This window comes from Podarcis filfolensis, assembly GCF_964270895.1.
Source record: "Podarcis filfolensis genome assembly, chromosome: 11".
Classification (NCBI taxonomy): domain Eukaryota; kingdom Metazoa; phylum Chordata; class Lepidosauria; order Squamata; family Lacertidae; genus Podarcis; species Podarcis filfolensis.
In genome coordinates, this window is record NC_139613.1 from 61812118 (window position 1) to 61835439 (window position 23322).

Consider the following 23322-nt stretch of genomic DNA (forward strand, 5'->3'; position numbering starts at 1 on the left):
TCTTCTGTAAATGTTGCTGTTCGTTTTTGGGTCTAAGCCAATTTCATTTCTTTCTTGCATACTTTGGTTGATGCAGCTGCTTGTCATGTATTTGACGTGTCCTTTTGATGTTGGTGACACAGACGGTTCCCCCCTCCAACAGTGTTTGTACTTCTTAAGTGGAGCTTGTAGCTTGGTGCTCTACCTTTGTTAGACTTTATAAAAGTCATCCTTCATTGTTTCCTGACATTTACTGGGGCACCACACTGAGGTTGTCTGCTCATAGTTGGTTCACACTTTGCCAGACAAATATGAAAACTGCAGTTTTTTGGGGTACAGTATGTATACGTGGCAGGAGTGGGGACAAACAATGACACGATGACTGTGATCTGGGGAATACAGTGGTACCTCGGGTTAAGTACTTAATTCATTCCGGAGGCCCGTTCTTAACCTGAAACTGTTCTTAACCTGAAGCACCACTTTAGCTAATGGGGCCTCCCACTGCCGTTGCGCCGCCAGAGCATGATTTCTGTTCACGTCCTGAAGCAAAGTTCTTAACCCGAGGTATTATTTCTGGGTTAGCGGAGTCTGTAACCTAAAGCGTCTGTAACCTGAAGCGTATGTAACCTGAGGTACCACTGTACAAACTTTCTTTGTTGCATTGCTACATCATCTCTATGTAGCAGTAAGCATAGAGATCTTTCCATCATGAAGGGCTCTGTTTGCATTTCCTGAATATTGCAGAGTGTAGAGCATCCCTCTCTTCCAACCCTTCTCTTCCATCTCTCACTTGATGGTTCTCACTTTGGGAGACCAGGAGGGTTCTGTGAGGGCACATCTTCAAAGCAGTTTTGTGTGCTTGGATTTTTGCATTGTACAAACATCTGGCTGTTACTCTTTCCTAGTGTGGAAATGCAGACTTATGTTTCCAGGTTCAGATATGCATAAAAGGCACTGCTGAACCCTTCTAAGCTCTCCATTGATTCCTGTTTAATATATTCTGCAGAACTGGAAGTATTCCTGTTGCTGTAATTATTTAGGTAATTTCTGTACTTGATAAAAAGAGTTTCCAATAGGTAACGTTTTTCAAGCTTGACATTTTTCTATCTATCACTATTTCTCTTCTGAACCTTGAGGGAATGGCTACCTAACGGCTCCTTATGCAGTGCTTGCCCCTTTTCTCTTCTATTTCATACTTCAGAAGTTGCCTTCTAAGGAGCAGTTTTTGCTCCACGTTTCCAGATGATCTGCAGTTGACATGCAGCAGTCTTTGCTACACTAGACATGACACCTTTCATGCAACAGCAATTGCATAGTTTATTTGTTTTTTAAGTAAAAAAGTAAAAGATCAGTAAAAGTAGTCAGTTCCTACCCTCTTACACCAGCTGTTTTCCTGGTCAATATTCAGGATGGAGGCTCCTGCACTTGATATTTGGCAAGAACCCTCCCATTGGCACTAATGGAAGCTTTCCTTGCAGTGCAAATAGTAGATGCTGGAGGGCAATTCAAATAAAGACTACAGTGGAAGAGTCAAAGAGTTAAAGCCTGCTTCCTCTCTCCAAGGTCATAGTCTGGATCAGGACCCCTGCACCTATTTGCTTTAAAAACAAAACAAAACAATTTAAATTGCTGATTGTATGAAATTGTGTCAGATTTAGTTTGGTACTTGGTTCTGGTTGTATCCTCCAAGAGCTGCAGAAGGTTTGGCTCGATTATTCTCTGATGAGGAGCCATCAAAATGGTAAATGATATTTGGCCTGCATCAGCCATAAAAGAGGAGGAGAGTGACAGAATTTTAATTTTTCCTGTGCCTGGGACTTGTCCAGACAAGGATCTTCTCTTCAGCACCAGCTACATGTTAACTGAATTGGATTCCAGGGCCAAATGCTAGAATTGAGGCAGGAAGTAAATTTCTGTGCAGAGCAGCCACGGTGTGGCTCTAAGCATAATAATATGATTTTAAAAGCTATACAAGCCTGACCCTTGTAGACTTCGATCTGGAGCTTATTTCCCTGCAATTATAAAGGTAAAAACAGCATTGGAACTATATATAAGTGATAAAGCGTCGTGGAGGCAGCAGCAAAAGCATTTCCCTTTCCTCTAGTGTTTTAAACAAAAATTTTTTTTTAAATAATTTTTTATTAAAGGTTTTTATAATAATAACAAACATATAACAAATACATAAACAGACAAAAACAAAAACAAAACAAAAAAACATGTACCATTTCATATCTTAATTTCTTATACCTTTCTTCCCCGACTTCCTCATGCCTCCCTTTTCTGTATTCCAAATTCTTATCAATTACTCAGCAAATCTTCCCTTATTTTAATTTAAATTTAATCTAATCTTCCTTATTCTCCTTGTCTTAACCCTTGCTAATAGTAACCGTTTACTTTCCAGTCCAACATCATTCTAACTTTCATTAATTTTGTAGTATTTCTTTAAATAGTCCTTGAACTTTTTCCATTCTTCTTGCGCTGCTTCTCTTCCCTGGTTTCGGATCCTGCTCGTCATTTCTGCCAGGCCCATGTAGTCTATCACCTTCATCTGCCATTCTTCCAGTGTGGGTAGTTCTTGTGTCTTCCAGTACTTCGCAATAAGTATTCTAGCTGCTGTTGTAGCGTACAAAAAGAAAGTTATGTCCGTCTTTAACACCCCCTGTCCGACAAGTGTTTTAAACAAAATTACAACCTTAGATATTCTCCTCAGTCCAGGAGTCATGTAACTTCCTGAGCTCTATTATTACCTGCCAGACTTTCCGGTGGTAAAGAGCCATGGCCAGCATTTAAGGTCGTCTTGGTCTTTTGGCTCCCTTCACAGACACCTTTTGTTTATGGAGGTGAAAGAGCCTTGAAGTTGTGCAGACTATATTTTCATACAAGTCATTATTTATTATATCACTACAAAAACAAAAAAGCTTGCTGTTTTGTCTTTATATCCTGAGCATGTCTTAATTTCTATAGACTACCACTCATTTTCTATTGTCCGAATTTCCCCCCTGAATTAAATATGTCCTGTAGTTGGTAATATTGCAGCCAACTGGTACAGTGATCTCTAACTTCTTTGTAAGGTTTCAGTTTCAATTGACCATCCTCCTCTATTAGGAGCTGTTTGTATGTTGCCCAGTTTCCCCCCATATTCCCTTTTTTAACTGAAAACGCTTCCAGTGGTGACACTGTCTTGGGCTCTAACAAACTTTGGTATTTTATCCACACTTTATATAGTGCATTCCTAATTATGTGATTAGTAAACCCTTTGTGTGTTTTGGCCTTGTTATACCTAAGATATGCATGCCAGACGTGCATTTTATTCCAGCCCTCTAAATCCAAAATATCTGTATTGTCTAATAACATCCAGTCCCTAATCCAACATAAGCATGAGGCTTCATAATAGATTCTTAGGTCTGGAAGTGCAAAGCTCCCCCTTTCTTTTTTGTCTGTTAATAATTTGTATCTTATGCATGGCTTCTTTCCCTGCCAAATGAATTTAGTTAAATCTTTCCTCCATGTTTCAAAACACTCCATTTCCCCTATAATAGGGATAATTTGAAAAGAAATAGCATTTTTGGGAGTATATTCATTTTAATGACAGAGATTCTGCCCCATAATGTCAATTGTAACCTAAACTAGATATCCATGTCATTTTTTATTTCTTTCCAAATTCTTTTATAGTTGTCTTCAAACAGATTGATATTCTTCATAGTGATGTCAATTCCTAAATATTTGGCTTTCTTGACGATTAGTAGGCCCATTTTTTCTTGTAATTCCTTTTTCTCAGGATCCAGCATGTTTTTGACCATTAATTTAATTTTAGATTTATTAAGTTTGAACCCTGAGACCTTACCAAATTCCATCATTTTTTCTAAGGTTTTTGGAATACTTTCTTCTGGCTGTTCCACCATTAATATTAAATGATCCGCGAAAGCTTTCAACATGAAGGCTTTCCCCCCAATGTTATCCCTTGTATACCTTGGTCTTTCCTTATGTCCAGTGTGAGTATTTCCAGGACTGTAATAAACAGTAAGGGGGAAAGTGGACAGCCCTGCCTGGTCCCTTTTTCTATTTGGATCTCTCTCTCTCTCTTTCTGTCTGAATATAATACAGAGCAATTTTCTTGAATGCCACAAAACTTCAGGTCTCTGTGCTTTATGTGTTGGCAGTGAGAGGTTGGGGAGAGAACTCTTAGTGCTGGAGGGAGCTGATACTGTTAACTCGTGTGTTGTTGCATTTCTTCAAATTGAAATGTCTTTCTAGCCAGTGGCATTTTGTGCTCGGTAATGGACATAGTTGGGGGATGCTGGGAATATTTGCCAGCCTTTATTTATTGGTTCAGATCCTTACTCTTTAGGGAGGCAGGTTAGTTTTTTCTTTTTCTTTTGGGACAGAATGATTTCTTCCAGTCTCTTGCTCAGCGGGGAAAGGCATCTTCTAAAACAGCCATTTTCACTTCCTCAGTGTCTTAGAAAGATTTTGGCAGTAGGATAATTATATCAGTAACAGTTCATACGAATTAGGAAATGGATTTTTTATTTGTAAATCAATAGTTTTGTATATAGCAATAGCATTTTGACAACGGAGACCTAATGGATAGAATGTTGTATTGATGCCACGAGGCACTTGCTTCCTACAGCATGTGATAGAATCAAACAGCCATGGGAGGAGGTACCTGTCAGGGACAGGACTGAGGAGGAATGGTGGGGGCCACTTCTCCTGAACCTTCCCGAAAACAGGAGGACAGTATAGATTTAGAAGAGTGGTTTGCAGACGGACATAGTTCTGAGACTGCAGAGGGGGAAAGCTGGGAAATATTGGAAGAGGAACAGCAGGAAGAAGAAACACTGGGGGAGAGATAGCTGACAGACTCCGGGTCTTTGGAGAGCATTCCTGACCTCCACCCCCAGGACTACGCATGCATTGAGGGTAGTAGGACAGAAAGCTCAGAGGCAGAAAGCCCAGATCATCCGGTGCAGGGATGACATACAGGTGAAACTGGAAAAATTAGAATATCGTGGAAAAGTTCATTTATTTCAGTAATTCAATTTAAAAGGTAAAACTAATACAGTGGTGCCCCGCAAGACGAACGCCTCGCAAGACGAAAAACCCGCGAGACGAAAGGGTTTTCCGTTTTTCGATGCGCTTCGCAAGACGAATTTCCCTATGGGCTTCCTTCGCAAGACGAAAGCCCATAGGGAAATCTCCAGGACAGTGGGGAAGTGCAGCGCGTCTTCCCCACTGTCCTCGGACCTCCTCCGAAGGCTGGCGGTGGGGCGTAGAGACCTCTTCCCACCGCCAGCCTTCGGAAGGCTCCCCCGAAGGCTGGCGGTGGGGCGGAGAGACCTCCTCCCGCCGCCAGCCTTCGGAAGGCTCCCCCGAAGGCTGGCGGTGGGGCGGAGAGACCTCCTCCCGCCGCCAGCCTTCGGAAGGCTCCCCCGAAGGCTGGCGGTGGGGCGGAGAGACCTCCTAACCGCGCCAGCCTTCGGAAGGCTCCCCCGAAGGCTGGCGGTGGGGCGGAGAGACCTCCTCCCGCTGCCAGCCTTCGGAAGGCTCCCCCGAAGGCTGGCGGTGGGGCGGAGAGACCTCCTCCCCGCGCCAGCCTTCGGAAGGCTCCCCCGAAGGCTGGCGGTGGGGCGGAGAGACCTCCTCCCCGCGCCAGCCTTCGGAAGGCTCCTCCGAAGGCTGGCGGTGGGGCGGAGAGACCTCCTCCCCGCGCCAGCCTTCGGATGGCTGTCCTGAAGACTTGTGGTGGGAGGAGGGTTTTGCTTCCCACCGCCAACATTCAGAATGCTGTTCTGAATGTTGGCAGTGGGGAGGAAAAACCCTCCTCCCACCGCAAGCCCCGGGAACAGAGGAGAAGCGCTGCGCGCCTTCCCCTCTGTTCCCGGACCTGTCCTGAAGGCTTGCGGTGGGGAGAAAAGCCCTTCTCCGCACCGCCAGCCTGGCAGGCGGTCTCCATAGGAACGCATTAATTGATTTTCAATGCATTCCTATGGGAAACCGTGCTTCGCAAGACGAAAAACTCGCAAGAAGAAAAAACTTGCGGAACGAATTAATTTCGTCTTGCGAGGCACCACTGTATATGAGATAGACTCATGACATGCAAAGCGAGGTATGTCAAGCCTTTATTTGTTATAACTGTGATGATTATGGTGTACAGCTGATGAAAACCCCAAATTAATTATCTCATGAAAATTAGAATATTGTGAAAAGGTGCAGTAGCTATTCAATCCATAACACCTGCAATGGGATCCTGAGCCTTTAAATGGTCTCTCACTCTGGTTCAGTAGGAAGCACAATCATGCTGACCTGACAGTTGTGCAGAAAGTCATCATTGAGACCCTCCATAAGGAGGGAAAGCCTCAAAAGGTAATTGCAGAAGAAGTTGAATGTTCCCAAAGTGCTGTATCGAAGCACATTAATGAAAAGTTATGCGGAAGGGAAAAGTGTGGAAGAAAAAGGTGCACAAGCAGCAGGGATGACCGCAGCCTGGAGAGGATTGTTAGGAAAAGACCATTCAAACGTGTTGGGGACTTTCACAAGGAGTGGACTGAGGCTGGAGTTAGTGCATCAAGAGCCACCACACATAGACAGATCCTGGAGATGGGCTTCAAATGTTGTATTCCTCTTGTCAAGCCACTCCTGAACAAGAAACAATGTCAGAAGCGTCCTACCTGGGCTAAAGAAAAAAAGAAGTGGTCTATTGCTCAGTGGTCCCAAGTCCTCTTTTCTGATGAGAGCAACTTTTGCATCTCATTTGGAAACCAAGGACCCAAAGTCTGGAGGAAGAATGGAGAGGCACACAATGCCAGATGCTTGAAGTCCAGTGTGAAGTTTCCACAGTCTGTGTTTATTTGGGGAGCCATGTCATCAGCTGGTGTTGGTCCACTGTACTTCATTAAGTCCAGGGTCAACACAGCCGTCTACCAGGAGATTTTGGAGCACTTCATGCTTCCTTCTGCAGACGAGCTTTATGGGGTTGCTGACTTCATTTTCCAGCAGGACTTGGCACCTGCCCACACTGCCAAAAGTACCAAAACCTGGTTCAATGCCCGTAAGATTACTGTGCTTGATTGGCCAGCAAACTCGCCTGACCTGAACCCCATAGAGAATCTATGGGGCATTGCCAAGAGAAAGATGAGAGACATGAGACCGAGCAATGCAGAAAAGCTGAAGGCTGCTATTGAAGCATCCTGGTCTTACATAACACCTCCACAGTGCTACAAGCTGATCGCATCCATGCCACATTGAGGCAGTAATTGATGCAGAAGGGGCCCAAACCAAGTACTGAGTACATATGCATGCTTCTACTTCTCAGAGATCCAATATTGCTCTATTTGCAATCCTTGTTTTGCTGATTTCATTTAATATTCTACTTTTCTGAGATTGTTAATTTGGGATATTCATCAGCTGTATGCCATAATAATAATAATAATAATAATAATAATAATAATAATAATTTATTATTTATACCCTGCCCATCTGGCTGGGCTTCCCCAGCCACTCTGGGCGGCTTCCAAAAGAATATTAAAATACTGTGATACATCAAACATTAAAAGATTAAATTATAACAAATAAAGGCTTGACAGATCTCACTTTGCATGCCATGAGTCTATCTCATATCTTAGTTTCACCTTTTAAGTTGAATTACTGAAATAAATGAACTTTTCCACAATATTCAAATTTTCCAAGTTTCACTTGTAGGACAGGGATGTCCAACCAGTAGATTGTGATCTACTGGTAGATCCCTGGCTGATCCTGGTAGATCACTTTTTGTGTACAAAAAGTTACCGGGGGAGAGCTAAAAAACTCTTTGCAATACTCCCCCTAAAAAGCTCAACAGCTCTGGGCAATCCACCCATCTCACACATGCTCCTCCTCCCTCCAATGACAGTGGGTAGATCACTGCCAGTTTTTTTATACCAGGAGTAGATCACAGTCTCTTGGGAGTTGGACATTCCTGGCATAGGAAAAGAGAGATGGAGAGGGTTGGGCTTTACTCGGAACAACGCCATTGCAACGGTACCTCGGTTTTCGAACAGCTAGTTCACGAACAACTTGGAACCCAAATGCTGCAAAACCGGAAGTAGATGTTCCGGTTTTTTAACTTTGCCTCGGAAGCTGAATGTGCTCTGTTTCCATGTTTCCTGTTGTGCTGCTAATTTGCGTCCCCCCATAGTAATTCAGACCTTCCGTTTCTGACTGCAGTGTTCTGAGGTGATATTTCAAGCTTATATTTGGTGCTTTTGTTTTTGCTTTTTATTTTGCGTTTTTTTTAAAAGGCTTTTTCCGTTAATTTGTTTTTGTGACTGTGTGGATCCCAGTTCAGCTACTGTTGGATTGATTGATTGATTGATTGATTGATTGACTGAGGAAATGGATAAAAGCCCCCTATCCAAACAATGACTATCATCAGTGCAGGTAAGATTTTTTTAAATTTTTTTTATCATCTACAATACTATTTTATTTATTTTATAGTACTGTGCAGTACATTTATTATTGCTTTCATTTTATGGATTAATGGTCTCATTAGATAGGAAAATTCATGTTAAATTTTACTATTTTAGGGGTTGTTTTTAAAAGTCTGGAACGGATTAATCTGTTTTGCATTACTTTCTATGGGAAAGCATGTCTTGATTTTGGAACACTTTGGTTTTCAAACAGACTTCTGGAACAGATTAAGTTTGAGAACCAAGGTACCACTGTATTGAATAAGGACTACATTCCTTTGTCTCTCTGTGTGAATATTGAATAAATTATGTGGCAAGGACTCTTCGTGTTATCTGCTTCTTTGGCTGCTACCAGGGGAGGGATAGGATTCCCTGAACCTTGACAGTATCCTGTCCTGTAAAAGGAGATATTTGCTTCTCCTGAAAATAGCTAAATCCATGCCTAAACACAGCCAACTCCATCTGCATAAGATCAACTTGGCATCCGCACCCAGTATGATAAGGCAAATGCTGAGGACTTGCAAGAGTTCTCATTACTAGCCTTTTCTTGAAGATGTGGTTTCAGCTTGGCACTTGCCAAGGAAATGATAAGCAAAGGAGATTCAGCCGCCTCGTGTTCTTTGCTTTAAGTCCACCTTTCTGAAGCACGCTGGCTCTGAAATGTGTATCACACCCATAGGTTTTCCCAGGGTGAGGCTCATCCATTGCACAGTGCGGGTGTGCTGACCCCTGCGATATCCCCCCCAAAAAAAGAATGAAATATTTAGCATACCTATATTCATTTGAAGTAACTTCTGTGTTCCATTTGCTGTCCATTAGGGCTGGGTGATACCTGGTTTTCAACATTGTGATATCACCAGCTAAACATCACAATATACTGATATATCATGATGGAGGATGGAGCTATGGAGAGGCATTAGCTGGCTTCACAGTTTTAATTGCATCATGATTTTTGCTGGCGCCTGCTCTTGTGATTCCTGCAGGAGCCGGCTAAGCTGGCAGAGTTAATGGGCTGCAGGAATTGAGAGAAACATTGGCTGGCGTCACAGTTTTTCCCACATTGTGATTTTTCCATAGCACACCCACACACCATGATTTGTGATACATTGCCAGGTCAAAAATTATGAAACCAATACAGTCGTACCTTAGAAGTCGAACAGAATCCATTCCGGAAGTCCATTCGACTTCCAAAACGTTCAGAAACCAAAGTGCGGCCTCTGATTGGCTGTAGGAAGCTCAGAAGCCGCGGAAGCCCTGTCGGATGTTTGGCTTCCAAAAATAGTTCGCAAACCGGAACAGTCACTTCCAGGTTTGTGATGTTTGGGAGCGAAAACGTTCGAGAACTAAGCTGTTCGAAAACCAAGCTGTATCACAATATGGACTTCAAAATGTTTTTGGACAATATATTCATATATTGCCCAGCCCTACTGTTCATTTTACAAAAGGTTTGGTGATGCAGCTGCTGTTTTTGATTGTGCTGTGGAAATCAAATGACCCCCTTCTTCTTTTTTTCTCTTACTAGTAAAGAATGCAGATTGTGAAAGCCAGGCACAAATGTGATTAGCTGTGTCCATTCTGCTTGCTAGAGGAAAAGGTCAAGAAATCTAAAAGACCTTTCTGGATATACTTGCATTAAGGGCATTGAAAAGTATTGGGGAACAGACTTCTAGGACTCTTGAGCAACTCTAAGCTGTGACTTCTCTTGATTGTTTTGAATTGAAACCCTCCATGTGCTCTTCTTCTTTATGTTTGTAAGATAGTTTGCACTGCTTGCAGAGAATTAACTGGCCCACAGAAGTCACATAAGCATTTATTATTTGTGTGGCAGAGTGTAGCCAGCAGAGGGAGTGCAAGTTAACAAACAGCCCCCATTTGAAAATTCCATACTAATAAATTTTCATACTTCAGAAATATTTGCCTGCTTGCAAGGAACTGATGGAGCTGTAGTGAAGCAATTGAAAGGCGAGATAGCAGTGTTTTAAAATATTTTTGGTAACTCTGGCTAGGTGAGTGAAGTATGCTCTTGGATCCCTGGGGCATTGTAACTTTTGGTGGTGTTTCCAGACTCTGAAAAGAAATTGTTGCACTGTTGATTATGATGCACCACAAAAGTTGTTTTCCCAGCCAACCCCAAACAATTACATATACATGTATTTTTCGTTTATTCACCTCTCAAATTCTGTCCCATTTCTTAGTCTTCTTTCCAGTTCCTTTATAAGGGAGGTGCATTTTGAGTTCTCATATCCGTTCCCTCGAGACATGACTGCAATTCCCTTATCACACTGAGAGCTCTTGTTCACACATGAAACAACGATCAGAATTGAAGATTTTGGGTGTGGGAGCTGCTGCCATCTTTGGGGTACTTAGTGTGTATTAGTAAAATTAAGAATCCACTTTAATTTGAGTGCGTGAGATCTGTAAAACAGCACAAACAGGAGAGGCATGGTGCTTAAATGGGGCAATAAGAAGGACACCAGGCACTCAGCAGTACAGGAAACACAACAGACAGTAATTGTGAGGAGCGGTACAGACAACTCCCCATTTATGCGGGGGTTGCGTTCCAAGGAACTGCACATGTCAGTGGGGCGCATGTAAGCCTGTTCCACCTCCACCCTGCCCCCTATTTGTGCCACTTCTGGGTTCTTGGCGATGCGTGTGTGCATGGTTGCATGTGACTTGCATGAATGGGCAGTTGCCTGTATGTTAAATCCCTTCTTTGGAAAGAGAGTTGTCTGTCTATCCATTTCGCTCTCACAACAATCCTGTGGTGTAGGTTAGGCTGAAAGATTGTTCATGGCCCAAGGTCATCCATTGAGCTTCATGGAGATTTGAACCCTGGTCTGACAGGTTCTAGTCAAACACTAATAGCTACACCACTCTCGCTGTGTTTATTCTGCAGTTATGCAGTTGTATTTTAAGGAATCTTTTGGAAGGAGAGGATGGTGTCTACGCAGAGAAATAGACCATGCCTGCACTAAACGCTGGACCTGGAGCTTTTCCAACTCACATTCCAAATACATGAGGCTTGATGGTTAAGCCCTGAGTATGTACCAGCTCTAATGTTTTCTTACATTTTGCTCTGCTATAAACATAAAAACGTTTGTCAATTGAGGGGGAAAACCAATGGATGGAGCACTAACACATCCATATATGGAAGCATTCTACACAGGTCCAGCGTTTAGTGCAGCCATGGTCTATTTCTCTGCGTAGACACCATCCTCTCCTTCCTCTCCTATCGCTGAAGCCAAGGAGCCTGCATTCGCTCCATAAGATGCACACACATTTCCCCTTAATTTTTGGAGGGGGAAAAATGCGTCTTATAGAGCGAAAAATACGGTAACTTTTTCTTTCTTTCTTTTTTTTTTAGTTTTGAACCCTGCTGGTCCCCAAAATGTCTAATTACAAAGGTAAGAGAGAAGGCCTGGTCTATTACCTTTTGCTAGCTAGGGTTGCCATATTTTGAAGAGCAAAAACAAGGACACCTTTGCTGACTTCTACTTTCAACTATGGATCGCTATGACGAGACTTATTTTACATACCCATGAAAAAGAGGGCATGTCCTGGAAAAGGAGGACATATGGCAACCGTTACAGCCCCCTTAGCTACTGCTTTTGGAAAAGTATAGAAGGCATGATTTGGTTGGTTGTAATTTTTTTATTATTATAAAATTATTTAAATACCACATTTACAGGCATAGTACTCCCAAGAAAGCTCACAATATGCAGTTGCAATTGAAATTATTCAACCCCCATTGCAAATCAGGTTTATTATCAAAATTTACAGACTTTTAGTTGCTTGCAATGAGCAAATCAAACAAAAGCAATTGAAATAGCTCAGCACAACGAATGCTTCAAGCTGTTTCCCCAATTTAGCTGAAATTGCAACTCATTTTTGTATTAGTTCCTACACAACAAGGTGAAATGCCCATTTTTATAAAACTATGAATGTCTTTCTTAACTTTGTCCCTGACCATTTCTTTCTTGCATCCCTGACTATTTCTTTTCTTGGATAGGTTTTAAAGATCTAAAACATTTTAAGTTTATTTCCATTTTGTTCACCTTTTTCTAATCAGCTAGCTTTAATTCTGTATAATTTTCCATTTGCAGTTACATCCCTCCTCCAGGGCATGATCAATCTGTATTTGAAGTGGGGGTGGGGAGGGGAAAGAGCTGTGGCATCATTCGGACATGGCATCCTTAGAAAACATATTCCTCTTTCTGCTTGGAGATGTAGATTCAGAGACTGCCATTCTTCATTAGGGTTTTAATTATGTTTAGAAAGCAAGCTGAATGTTTGCTCAGTTGTCCCTGATCAGCAAATTCAAGAAACAGAAAGCCACCCACTGCTTGAATGAAAGAGGAAAGTGTCCTCAAGAGATGAACATAAGATGCCCAGCTCCAGATGCACTTTATAATGGCAAGAGAAGCAAAAGAGCCCCGCCACGGGAACATGTTCTGCGCCTTGAAGCTCTGGCTCCTTTTGCTGCTCTTTGGAAATGCACATGTGGATTGCTTCACATATTGGACATATTTGAACGATTATATGAAGAAACTCCCCCGCCCTCTGATCAACCATAGTTTACCGCTTTTGTCTGAACTTAGAAATTACAGTTCCTTGTTCCAAAATAAGCCACAATCGTTCTATTATTATTAATTAATTTTTATACTGCCTTTTATTGAAAGATCACAGGTGTACAGCATAAAAAACCAAAATGCATAACAACAATACAAAATTTAACACACACCCCGGACACATTTTAAAAGCCATAAAAGGATCTTAAACCTACTTCAGATTGTGGTTTATTCTGAAACTGGCTTCCGTACTTTCCTGGAATGGGGAACTATGGTTAATTGGAGGGTTACTGGTTTGATCACTCGTGCTGTGAAGAGAAGAGCAAGGGGGCTTCACAGGGGTGGGATGAGGAGCAGAGCAAAAACATCATTCCTATCTCAGCTTAAGATTCTCCAAACCAGGGCATCATCTTCTCAGTCTTCTTAATTACCTTCCCAAAAGAAGGTCTATTAGCAACCAGTAAGTAGATTAGTTGGTCCAGGGTGGGTTTTGTAAAGGAGCAGTTGCCAGACCGCTTCTTTCCAAGCACCAGCCACTTTCTCCCACATTCATGGCAACTTAGGCCTACCCAGTCTATGTTTCCTGAATGTGAGATCGTCCCTGCCCATGATGAGTATCTGGAACAGTTGTTAAATTGTCTCTTCCACCACCTTCCCACAGCCAGTCTGGACTAATTTCCTTTGCAGGGATGGTTAGACCAGGGTGCAGTGCTCCACTGAATTGCTGCATTCTGGTCAGGATTTGAAGGAAGCCCTCAAGCTGTGTTGTTGAACTTTCACCAGAGGACATTGCAATGTCAGCTCAAGACTTAGCCCTAAACAGGAGAACCTTCTGCATAGACATCTTGCAATGTGTGAAGCAACCCTAGATGCTTTTTTTTTATTCCAGCCTAGAGGGGTGGATGATGTATCTTAATGGAAGATGTGCATGCCATGAACACTGTTCTGTTCATTGCTGGTCTGGAGCTGCTGTCACAAAAGCTGATGCACAAGTGTCTGTTTCTGGGATGAAATCTGTTGGATGATATCCTGTGTTGTGAGATGGGGAAGCTAAACAAATTCATCTTCCAGACAAATGCAGAAAAAAAAGTATTTTATGTATTCAGTATTTTTTGTAATGTCCAAACCCTTAACATGTGGAATATGCTATGTACCAGAATCATAGAACTGTAGAGTTGAGAGGGACTGCAAGAGACATCTGGTCCACCTCCTGCAATGCAAGAATCTTAGCTAAAGCATTGGTGACAGACGGCCATCCAACTTGAAGCCATGGGTTCAAGTCCCACCCTCCAGAGCAGGAGAAAACAAGCTTGCTCCAATTAATGGAGAAATTGTGGTGGGTCGGGGGATAGTATTAAAAGGTACAGGATATTTAGTAGCTTCTGGATGCTGCTGAGAATGTTGCTTATAACTCAACATTAACGGCAGTGAAAGTTTTCACCCTCATTCTCTCCAAGGAGTAACATCATTCCCTTTTAATACTATATGTGGATGAAGCGTGCTTGGGCCTCTGAGGAATGCTGGCAGCTGGAACTGGAAGAAGCTGTTGGGATTAACGCCTGCCTCTTGACAGCATTATTTTCAAACAAATGTCAAATCCTTTAAACCTAGCAACAGGGAGGTGCTCTCTCTTTTAACTGAGGGATAAGGGAGCAAGGGAAAGAGAAGAATGTGCTGATCCCTAATCCATTGCTTTCCACTAAAGCTCTGTTTTCTGGAAAGAGCCAATATCACCTCTCCCCTCAAATAATATATTAGCAACCTAATTCTAAAATTAATAATCAGAATATCAGCATTAATGTTGCTGCCCTTTGGGGCTGTTGTTTTTAATGTAAACATTCACAGCAATGTTAACATTTTAAAGGTATTTTTAATTTTCAAAATGGTCTGCTTTTGACCATACAAAAAGTTGTAGCAGCTTTTGTCACCGTGATGCATGATGCATGTTCTTACGCCATTTGCATGCTTGCTTTTATTTTTTTCAACAGATATTAGACTGCTTATGATGACTTAACTCACATTTGAAATATTGTTTGAAATATGAAAGATACAAAATTTGAATGCTAAAATTTATTTCCTTGAGTCACTGGGTTGCATTCAACAACTTCATAGTCAAAATAAACCCAATCCAATCTATGTAGAGTCCATTGATAACAGTGAGTATTCTGAGTGGGACTTTGCTGAATCCTAAGTGATTCCCCCAGGAGTGACGTTATTTTAAACATTCTGAAAAGCAAAGAGGGTGGATTCAGTTCTCCAAATGCAACTTAGAAGCATAGAATCACATGATGTGTAAGATTTTTCTTATTTATTTATTAAATTTGTATACCACCCTCTCTCTACCTGTAGATCTCAAGAGTGGTTCACAACCTGCCACCCTTGGACTGCTGCTCTGGATTTCTGATCAGATGCCAAAGTGTGGTTAAGATTTCTGTCCACCATTTGGCAGGAGAGCACAGTGGTCATAAATTACTGTTTGTGAATGTTTATCTACCTTCTAATTATTAACAGCGTCTAAAATATTCTTACTTCTGATTGAATTGCTGTTATTGAAAGGAGTGTCAAAAAGACATATTTTCATGAAGGGCCATTTCACATGGTAGTTTTGTTTAGCATGTACGTCCTAAAAACAAGTGAAAGGGACAAATGGATGTTTTGAAAGAAATGTACATATGCTGACATACCGTATTTTTCGCACCATAGGACGCACTTTTTCCCTCCTAAAAAGCAAGGGAAAATGTGTGTGCGTCCTATGGAGCGAATGCAGGCTTTCACTGAAGCCTGGAGAGCGAGAGGGGTCGGTGCGCACCGACCCCTCTCGCTCTCCAGGCTTCAGGAAGCTATCCGCTAGCCATGGGAGACCCAGCTCTCCCACGGCTAGCGGAGTGCTGCATTAATCCCGAAGCTTGGGGCGTGCGGAGCTCAGCGCGCCCCAAGCTTCTGGGTGCCGGCAAGGTCTCCACTAGCCGTCTAGCGGAGACCTTGCCGGCACCCAGAAGCTTGGGGCGCGCTGAGCTCCGCACGCCCCAAACTTCGGGATTAGCGCAGCGCTCCGCTAGCTGTGTCTAGGCTACGGATGGTAGCCTGCTTCCCGGAGCGTTGGGCGCCCTGAAAGCAGAGCGCCCGGCGCTTCGGGAACATATCCGCAGCCTAGGCAGCCCTGCGGGAGGTCCCGCAGGGCTGTCTAGGCTGCGGATAGCAGCCTGCTTCCCGGAGCGTCGGGCGCCCTGAAGCAGAGCGCCCCTCGCGCCAGGCAGACATCTGCAGCGTGGGGAGCCCTGCAGGAGTTCCCCGCAAGGCTCCCCAAGCTGCGGATAGCAGCCTGCCGCCCGGCGGGTGGGGCGCCCTGAAGCAGAGCGCCCCTCGCGCCAGGCAGACATCTGCAGCGTGGGGAGCCCTGCAGGAGTTCCCCGCAAGGCTCCCCAAGCTGCGGATAGCAGCCTGCCGCCCGGCGGGCGGGGCGCCCTGAATCAGAGCGCCCCTCACGCTGGGCAGACATCTGCAGCGTGGGGAGCCCTGCAGGAGTTCCCCGCAAGGCTCCCCAAGCTGCGGATAGCAGCCTGCCGCCCGGTGGGTGGGGCGCCCTGAAGCAGAGCGCCCCTCGCGCCAGGCAGACATCTGCAGCGTGGGGAGCCCTGCAGGAGTTCCCCGCAAGGCTCCCCAAGCTGCGGATAGCAGCCTGCCGCCCGGCGGGCGGGGCGCCCTGAATCAGAACGCCCCTAACGCTGGGCAGACACCCGCAGCGTGGGGAGCCCTGCAGGAGTTCCCCGCAGGGCTCCCCATGCTGTGGATAGCAGCCTGCTGCCCGGCGGGTGGGGCGCCCTGAAGCAGAGCGCCCCGCGCGCCAGGCAGACATCAGCCAGCCCCACAAGCTCGGGGGACAGCAGGCAGGCGCAGCGCCACCATCCCGCTGTTCCTCGACCTGGTTCGGTTTCCCTGACCTGCTTTTGGGGGGGAAATAAAGGGATTTTTTTTTCCCTTTATTTCCCCCCCAAAAAACTAGGTGCGTCCTATGGGACGGAGCGTCCTATGGTGCGAAAAATACGGTAAATGATGTGTACAGATAGCAAAAAAGCTAGAATTTGTTGTGTATACAACATTCATTTACACTGAATTGCATTTGCCGTTTTACTGCTCTTTCCCAGAGTTTAGAGAGCTCTTTTTACACTACTTCATCCACCTGCCAAGGTGCGCCATCGCTCCCTGAAAGAAATCCCAGGGTTGGGTTGCATCCATCTCTTTTTCATATCTTTGGTTCTCCTGTGGCTTTAGGCCTAGTGGTTGGTGTGTGTTACTAAAACAGGAAATTAACAGTGCACCAGCAAGACCCACTGAAGTCACAACTAACTTGCCCCATGCAGTTTTTGGTTATTAAATTGTATGTTACTTTACAGTTCCTTCAGTATCATAAACGAGCCCTATATATTGAATCCTTGGCAATTAGCAAATATATAATTCAGTTACTTAAAAGGCAGGCAATATATTGATTAAATTATGTAGTGTGACAGTGCATATATTTTAAAATTGTTCTTTTTAAAGTTTATCCTAGCTTTATGGTAACTGAATTTTGGCCATTGGTCACAGCTGTATCTTAAGCCCACTGCCTCATCCACAGGGAAAGGGCTGAGGCTCAGTGGGACAGCTTGTGATTTTTTTTCAATTCAAAAGTTCAATCTTTGGCGTTTCCAGCTGGAAAGCTGGAAAAGGCTTTTGTCTGACATCATGAAGAGCTTCGGCTTACATTGGAGGTAAGATGAAATATTCACTTGCAGTGATAAGCTGAAAGATGGGAGCATGGGGGTGGTGGCCAAGGAAGCCCCACAGATTGGTTTCTTAATCTTCAGGGGTTTGGATATGTTTCTTAATGTGCTGAAGGCAGAGAGTTACCACTGCAGATATGAGGCAGCAAAAGGTTGTAGCTGGTCTCTCCTGAATTGTTTTTAACAAGCTTTGCTGCATCTTCTGCACTCAGCAGTTGCCTGGCAGCATTCCTCATGGAGAATGGCCCAGTAGGAATGGCAGTGTTAGGACATAGCATTGTTCCCAGGGGATATCTTTGATAGGGGGCAGGTTTTTTTATTTCTTTATAAAGAATGCCCCTGGAATGGCACTGCAGCATGATGCAGCATTCCCATTGCTCCATGCTCAATGAGGAACACTGCCCTGTAGCAGCTGACACTTTTTGTCATGGTGTCACAGCTTGAAGCAAATCTTTTTTTAAGAAAGACCAGCTGCAGCCCTCTGTCGCGTCAATATCTACAATACTGAGCTCCCATGAAAAACTAAGAAATCCCCCACCCCCTCTGTCCCTTCCCCTCCACTCTTTGGTGGGTAGAGCTGTCCTGCTCTCTATCCTGGTTTTGTTTCAACCATACTTCAGTATGATGGCAGCAAATTGTGATTATTGTTAACCAAGAATGGTCAGCCCTGGTGAATGCTAAACATTAGGTTGTCTGATTTGGATGTGAAAGTTGCATATGATTAGAGCAGGGGTATCCAGCATACTGCCCTCTAGATATTACTGGACTCCCATAAGCTTCAGCTAGCCTGATGGGATGATGGGTGTTGTGGTTCAACATTATCTGGTGGTGCAATGGCTTCCTCTGGGTTAGAGCAAATCTGAAGGAATGCTGGGAATCCATGCAGGAGAAAAGGAGAAGGGGACAGAGTCTGTGGCACATTTTAGTCATGGTTTGAACCCTGGGAAGTGTGACGTCTGAATGGAGACATTCTTCTGCCTGTGCCTCCCTAAGCAGAGGCAAATTGGAAATGGATGGTTCAGTTTGTCTTGTCCAGGGCCTGAGAAAAAATGGAAGCAGGAGGGAAGGAAACAAAGGCTGTGATGAAAAAATGCCCAGAAACTCCAGAAGACGTGAAGCAAATAGCTTTATTTTGTTACTGTCCTGGTTTAAAAGAGGAAAGTTAACAGTCTGCTTTTTGCCCTCAAACTACACTGTCCTATCAAGAAAGGCTGTGGTGACTGTGAGGGCCAATGAATGAATACCGATTTTAATCTCTGGAATACAGATTTTAGCTGAAGGAGTGTTATTTTTAATGTAAATAAGTTTATAGGGAATTTTTAATTACATCCACTTCTTCATGCAGAGGTGGCATATGTTGCTGTTGTTCACTTTGCTGTCTGGTCTTTGACTGCAAGATAGATAGATAGATAGATAGATAGATAGATAGATAGATAGATAGATAGATGGATAGAGTCTGTCCTACCTTTTGAGCCCTATTGTTGGTCTTTGCTGGATGGTAATAGAACATGTGTGGAATGTGGAATGATGTCACAAACTGACAATACCATAGTTTTTAAAAGTTATGTAGAACTCCCACTAGAAGCTTCATAGGAGATTGCTCGGCATATATCATCCTAAAGATTCCACATGGGAAAAAAGAGATGGTAGGCAGAGGCTTATATTCAAATCCTTTTTACATTTGCTAAAATATGCAAACAGATGTCATTATATAGACATCTTGTGGACTTGAAGATGGTACATTTAAGACTGAATTTATTAGTTTTGTCTGTCATGTTTTTATTTGCTTATAACATTTTGTCTTTAAGTTGGACACTTTGAATGCTGGATTTGGTAGAAATGTGTGAGTACCTTTATTCAATCATATACATGTGAACTACAGAAATTATTTGAAAGCCTTAGCCAAAATAGCCACCTTGGGGCATCTTTATACAGAGTGACAGGATAGGAATACTTCAGCTAATAACGACTTTTCTTTATGAAGACTAGCTGTATGAAATTCCTTGATCTTTAAAGTCAAAAATAATTCTCTATAACCTGGTTAACATGACTGCTTTTGTAATGAGCTTTATACATGAAGGTCGTTAACGATATGTACTAGAAATAGTATCGTGAATGAAAGGCAGATGGTGAGATTTTGCTCTCCATCAAAAGGACAACAATAATACATATACAATATTTGAAAGCCTATGTGTTATATTGCCCCCCCCATGAAGGAAATTGTTTTCATGCAAGAGCAAGAAAAATTGTATCTGGGAGCAATGGAGGAGTGTGGAACACAATTAAAAATTCTACCTTTGAAAATGTGTTTCCCCACATGTTGGATTTTTATTCATTCATCACTCCATGTCTGTGCTGCTCCCATTACAAAAGTAATTGAGGTTGTTCCTTTGCAACAAGAGAGCTACATATCTGTGCTAATTCCTTTTACCAAATAGCATTTGTCACAGACCATCAGAGGAATAAACTGAATTTCAGACAAACCTAGATTCCCTGTGAAATATTTCCATACAGACGCTTTCAAACTACAAAAATATGTACAAGCAAATACAAATAATGTATGTTTGTGAAATTAGGCAGAAAAGCGATCGCTTGTGTCTTGGAGCTCTCTTAGCCATTGGCTGGGCTGCTTTGATTTCACATCATGCCACATTTGCCAAATCCTTATAATTGCTGAAGGGGAAGGGTCAGTTATTACATTTTCCTGAACACTGACAAGGAAGAGTATTTTCCAAAGACTAGCAATCAGAGTCAATTGGTATAAGGAAAGTAAAAGTTCAGTTGGACTAAGCAATAAATAACAATCAATCAATCAATCAATCAATCAGCAAGCAAGCAATAAATGTCATGTATAGACATTGGAGAAATAAAACCTTGAGAGCTTTTGGTGGGGGGCGGGTCACAGGGGCAGGGGGAGGTGACTGTAGGATGTTGGTTTGGAAAAAACCCTGTCCGAATTATGAATTGTTTTTGTGCAGTCACTAGAGAAGTTCTGCAAGAAGCCAGGAACACCAGAGGCCAAGCCATCCATCAGGGTCTGAGCTCAGAGCCAGGAGTGCTTAGAAAGCACTTCCTGCTATGTGCCGTGAGCAAATATTGGGAGAGAGCGCTACATTTCCATGCAATGTTGTATGTCTTTATTTGCAAAGCCATGTGATACCTAATACTTCTCTTGTCGATGGAAAATTACAGGAAGGCATTTGAATATAATTTTATATGTGTTTAGGAGAGAGGAGAGCATATCATAGAAATACGATGCCTGCAGCAAGACTACTTTTTGTGGCCATTTGAATGATTAATCTGTGTCCTTTAATTTAGTCCTCTTGTAAAAATGGGTTTCACTCTTTTACATTTGTTAGGGTAAACCTCTGTATTAAGCAGCCATTGCCAGAAAAGCTTTCTATAAGGTTTCACACCAGGTTCCCCCTAAAATAGTTTAGTGTCAGACCTCGTGATATAAAATATTTTATCGAATTATTGACTTTCTGCTCTTCCCCATTGAAGCCAGAGGCTGGGATTGGCGCATAGAATCATAGAGTTGGAAGAGACCACAAGGGCCATCGAGTCCAACCCCCTGCCAAGCAGGAAACACCATCAGTGTTCAGAAACACCATCAGCATCTAGTGACAAATGTCTGCTTCTCTCATGGGCTTGTTGCAGGGCCTGGGATTTTTTCCCTTATTGTAAAATGGGAATAAGTATGATGTATCTCACATTATTCTGAATGCAGTAAAGATGCTAAAATGCTCTAGGAACTAAAAACATCATAAAGTTAATAGTAGTTTGGTGAGAAACAGTACTTTGAAAGATGTCTACAATTTAACTTCTTGTCCTAGGGTGGCGTGCAGGCCGTGGCCTAATTGCAAAAGCTCTGCAGAGCTCTCAGTTCAGGCCTCGGGCAGGAGCAGCCTGCTCCTCCCTGGATGGGCTGGGGGGGGGGGAGAGAGGAAAAGGGGGGTGGTCCTCCTCTGGCCCCTCTCACTGCTGACATTAGCTCTGCCCACAGTAATGTATTACCTTCAGGGGAATGTGACTCTCAACAGAAAACAGGTTGCCCACCCCTGATTTAAATTAAGATATTACACTTGATCTTAGCCAAAAGGCCGAGAAGCCTTTATAAGATGGAAGCAAAATCCTGTGTTCAGTCCTGGGCACTTCTTACATATGATTATGCATATGACTGCTTGTTGGATTGCTCTCTCTCTTGCTACTTTTTCATTTGTAGCTGCTTCTACTTAATATCTGGTTTTGAGGTGGGAAGCTTTGGTGCCTGCTTATATCCTTCTGCGTAGCTTCTTTACAGAATTTGTATGGAACAAATGGTACTCTTGAGTCACAGAAGCCTTTTGATAGCTGATTAAAATCAAGTTGGACATTATGCATGTGTGTATGTTTTACAATGCATACTCAAGGTGATACTGCTTATTTTCATTTTAATTCAGCATTAAGACAGCTCTGTTGCATATATTAAAGTATGCATTCCTAAGTTTAAAATTTTAATTAGCCATGACTTGAAAATAGTGTTGGTATGTTTGGATGAATTAGGTTGTTTTCAGGTGTCTAACCAAGGACTCTTCACACAACCTGGCTCATTGGATGGTATTCTTCTAATGAGTTTCATCAGTGCAAGGATTTCCAGTTGTGCAACAAGGCCTCTCTTTGTGTGGGCCCTCTGCCACCCCCAAATCAGCTCTAGAAGGTGGGGGAAACTCCTAGAACTGATTTAGGGGGTGCACAGAGGGAGGGGGGAAACATCTTCTTGCACTAGGAGAAATCCTTGCACTGAAAGAATGTTCACCTTAGGACAGTGTTGGATTTTACCCATTATTTCTTCTAGGCTACAAATGACTGGCGTTGATTCCTTCATATGTGTCAAATACACTGTTTAAAAGATTTATATCCTGCCTCTCCGCTATTACTGTACAGTACTCATTTGAGACCACAAAGCATACATACATCAAGTGATGCTATAAATCCCAGCTGCTCTTGGATGTCAATTTCAATTAAATTTAGAGGACGTGAAAGTGCTATGTAAAAAGTCCCTTGAAGTCTACTCAGGTGCCAGTATCATGAGACATTTATGAAAATTACAGACCTTTCCCTGGATCCAAGTTGACCAATTTGTTACTGAAGGTGTTTGTATGTGGAGACATCATAATAAATACCACAGCTGCCTTAAAGTGCAGGGACATAAGTGAATGTGAACATTCAGTGCAAATACAGAAACTTTGAGTGTGCATATTTTTAATTTGTGAATTTTGTAAAATTATTTTGATGGCAGCTATTTCCTAAAGTTGATTTTAGCTGAAGTGTGCTTATTCTTTTTTCTTTCTTTTTTTAAATGCGATTGCCTTTGCCCACACAATTGCTAAAGTTAGTTTGCAGTTATTCTTGGTCTGTGGCATGAATTTATGGGGTATACACGACCACATTTTCACTCAGTGTTCCCTGAGATGTGATTATGATGGAAGAGGAAATAAAAACCATCTTTCGACTTCCTTCAGTGAGACCAAAAGTGCCTTGCCCCTCTGCTTATGCTCTCGTATCCTCCTCCTCTCTCTATTGAAA

At 43.0% G+C, this 23322-nt stretch overlaps 1 protein-coding gene and 1 long non-coding RNA gene across 28 annotated transcripts in view; one reads left to right on the plus strand and one right to left on the minus strand.

Annotated features, from left to right (window-relative positions):
• APBA1 (amyloid beta precursor protein binding family A member 1) overlaps positions 1 to 23322 on the plus strand; it is an 85746-nt gene that overhangs the window by 27892 nt on the left and 34532 nt on the right. For 6 of the 27 annotated variants that reach the window (XM_083576743.1, XM_083576751.1, XM_083576761.1 and 3 more), the window contains one exon: positions 11791 to 11830. The exons of 8 other annotated variants lie outside the window; for them this stretch is intronic. The gene's annotated coding sequence lies outside the window, so the exon portion shown is untranslated. Of the gene's footprint in view, positions 1 to 8297; positions 8395 to 11327; positions 11467 to 11790; positions 11831 to 19297; positions 19401 to 20732; positions 20884 to 23322 lie in introns of those variants that run through there. 13 more of the 27 variants (XM_083576747.1, XM_083576740.1, XM_083576746.1 and 10 more) reach the window with 9 other exon arrangements.
• Positions 15050 to 19246, minus strand: LOC310745100. The gene is made up of 3 exons (XR_014539934.1): positions 19220 to 19246; positions 15524 to 15617; positions 15050 to 15220 (listed from the first exon to the last, which is right to left on the minus strand). It is a non-coding gene; the product is annotated as an uncharacterized lncRNA (long non-coding RNA).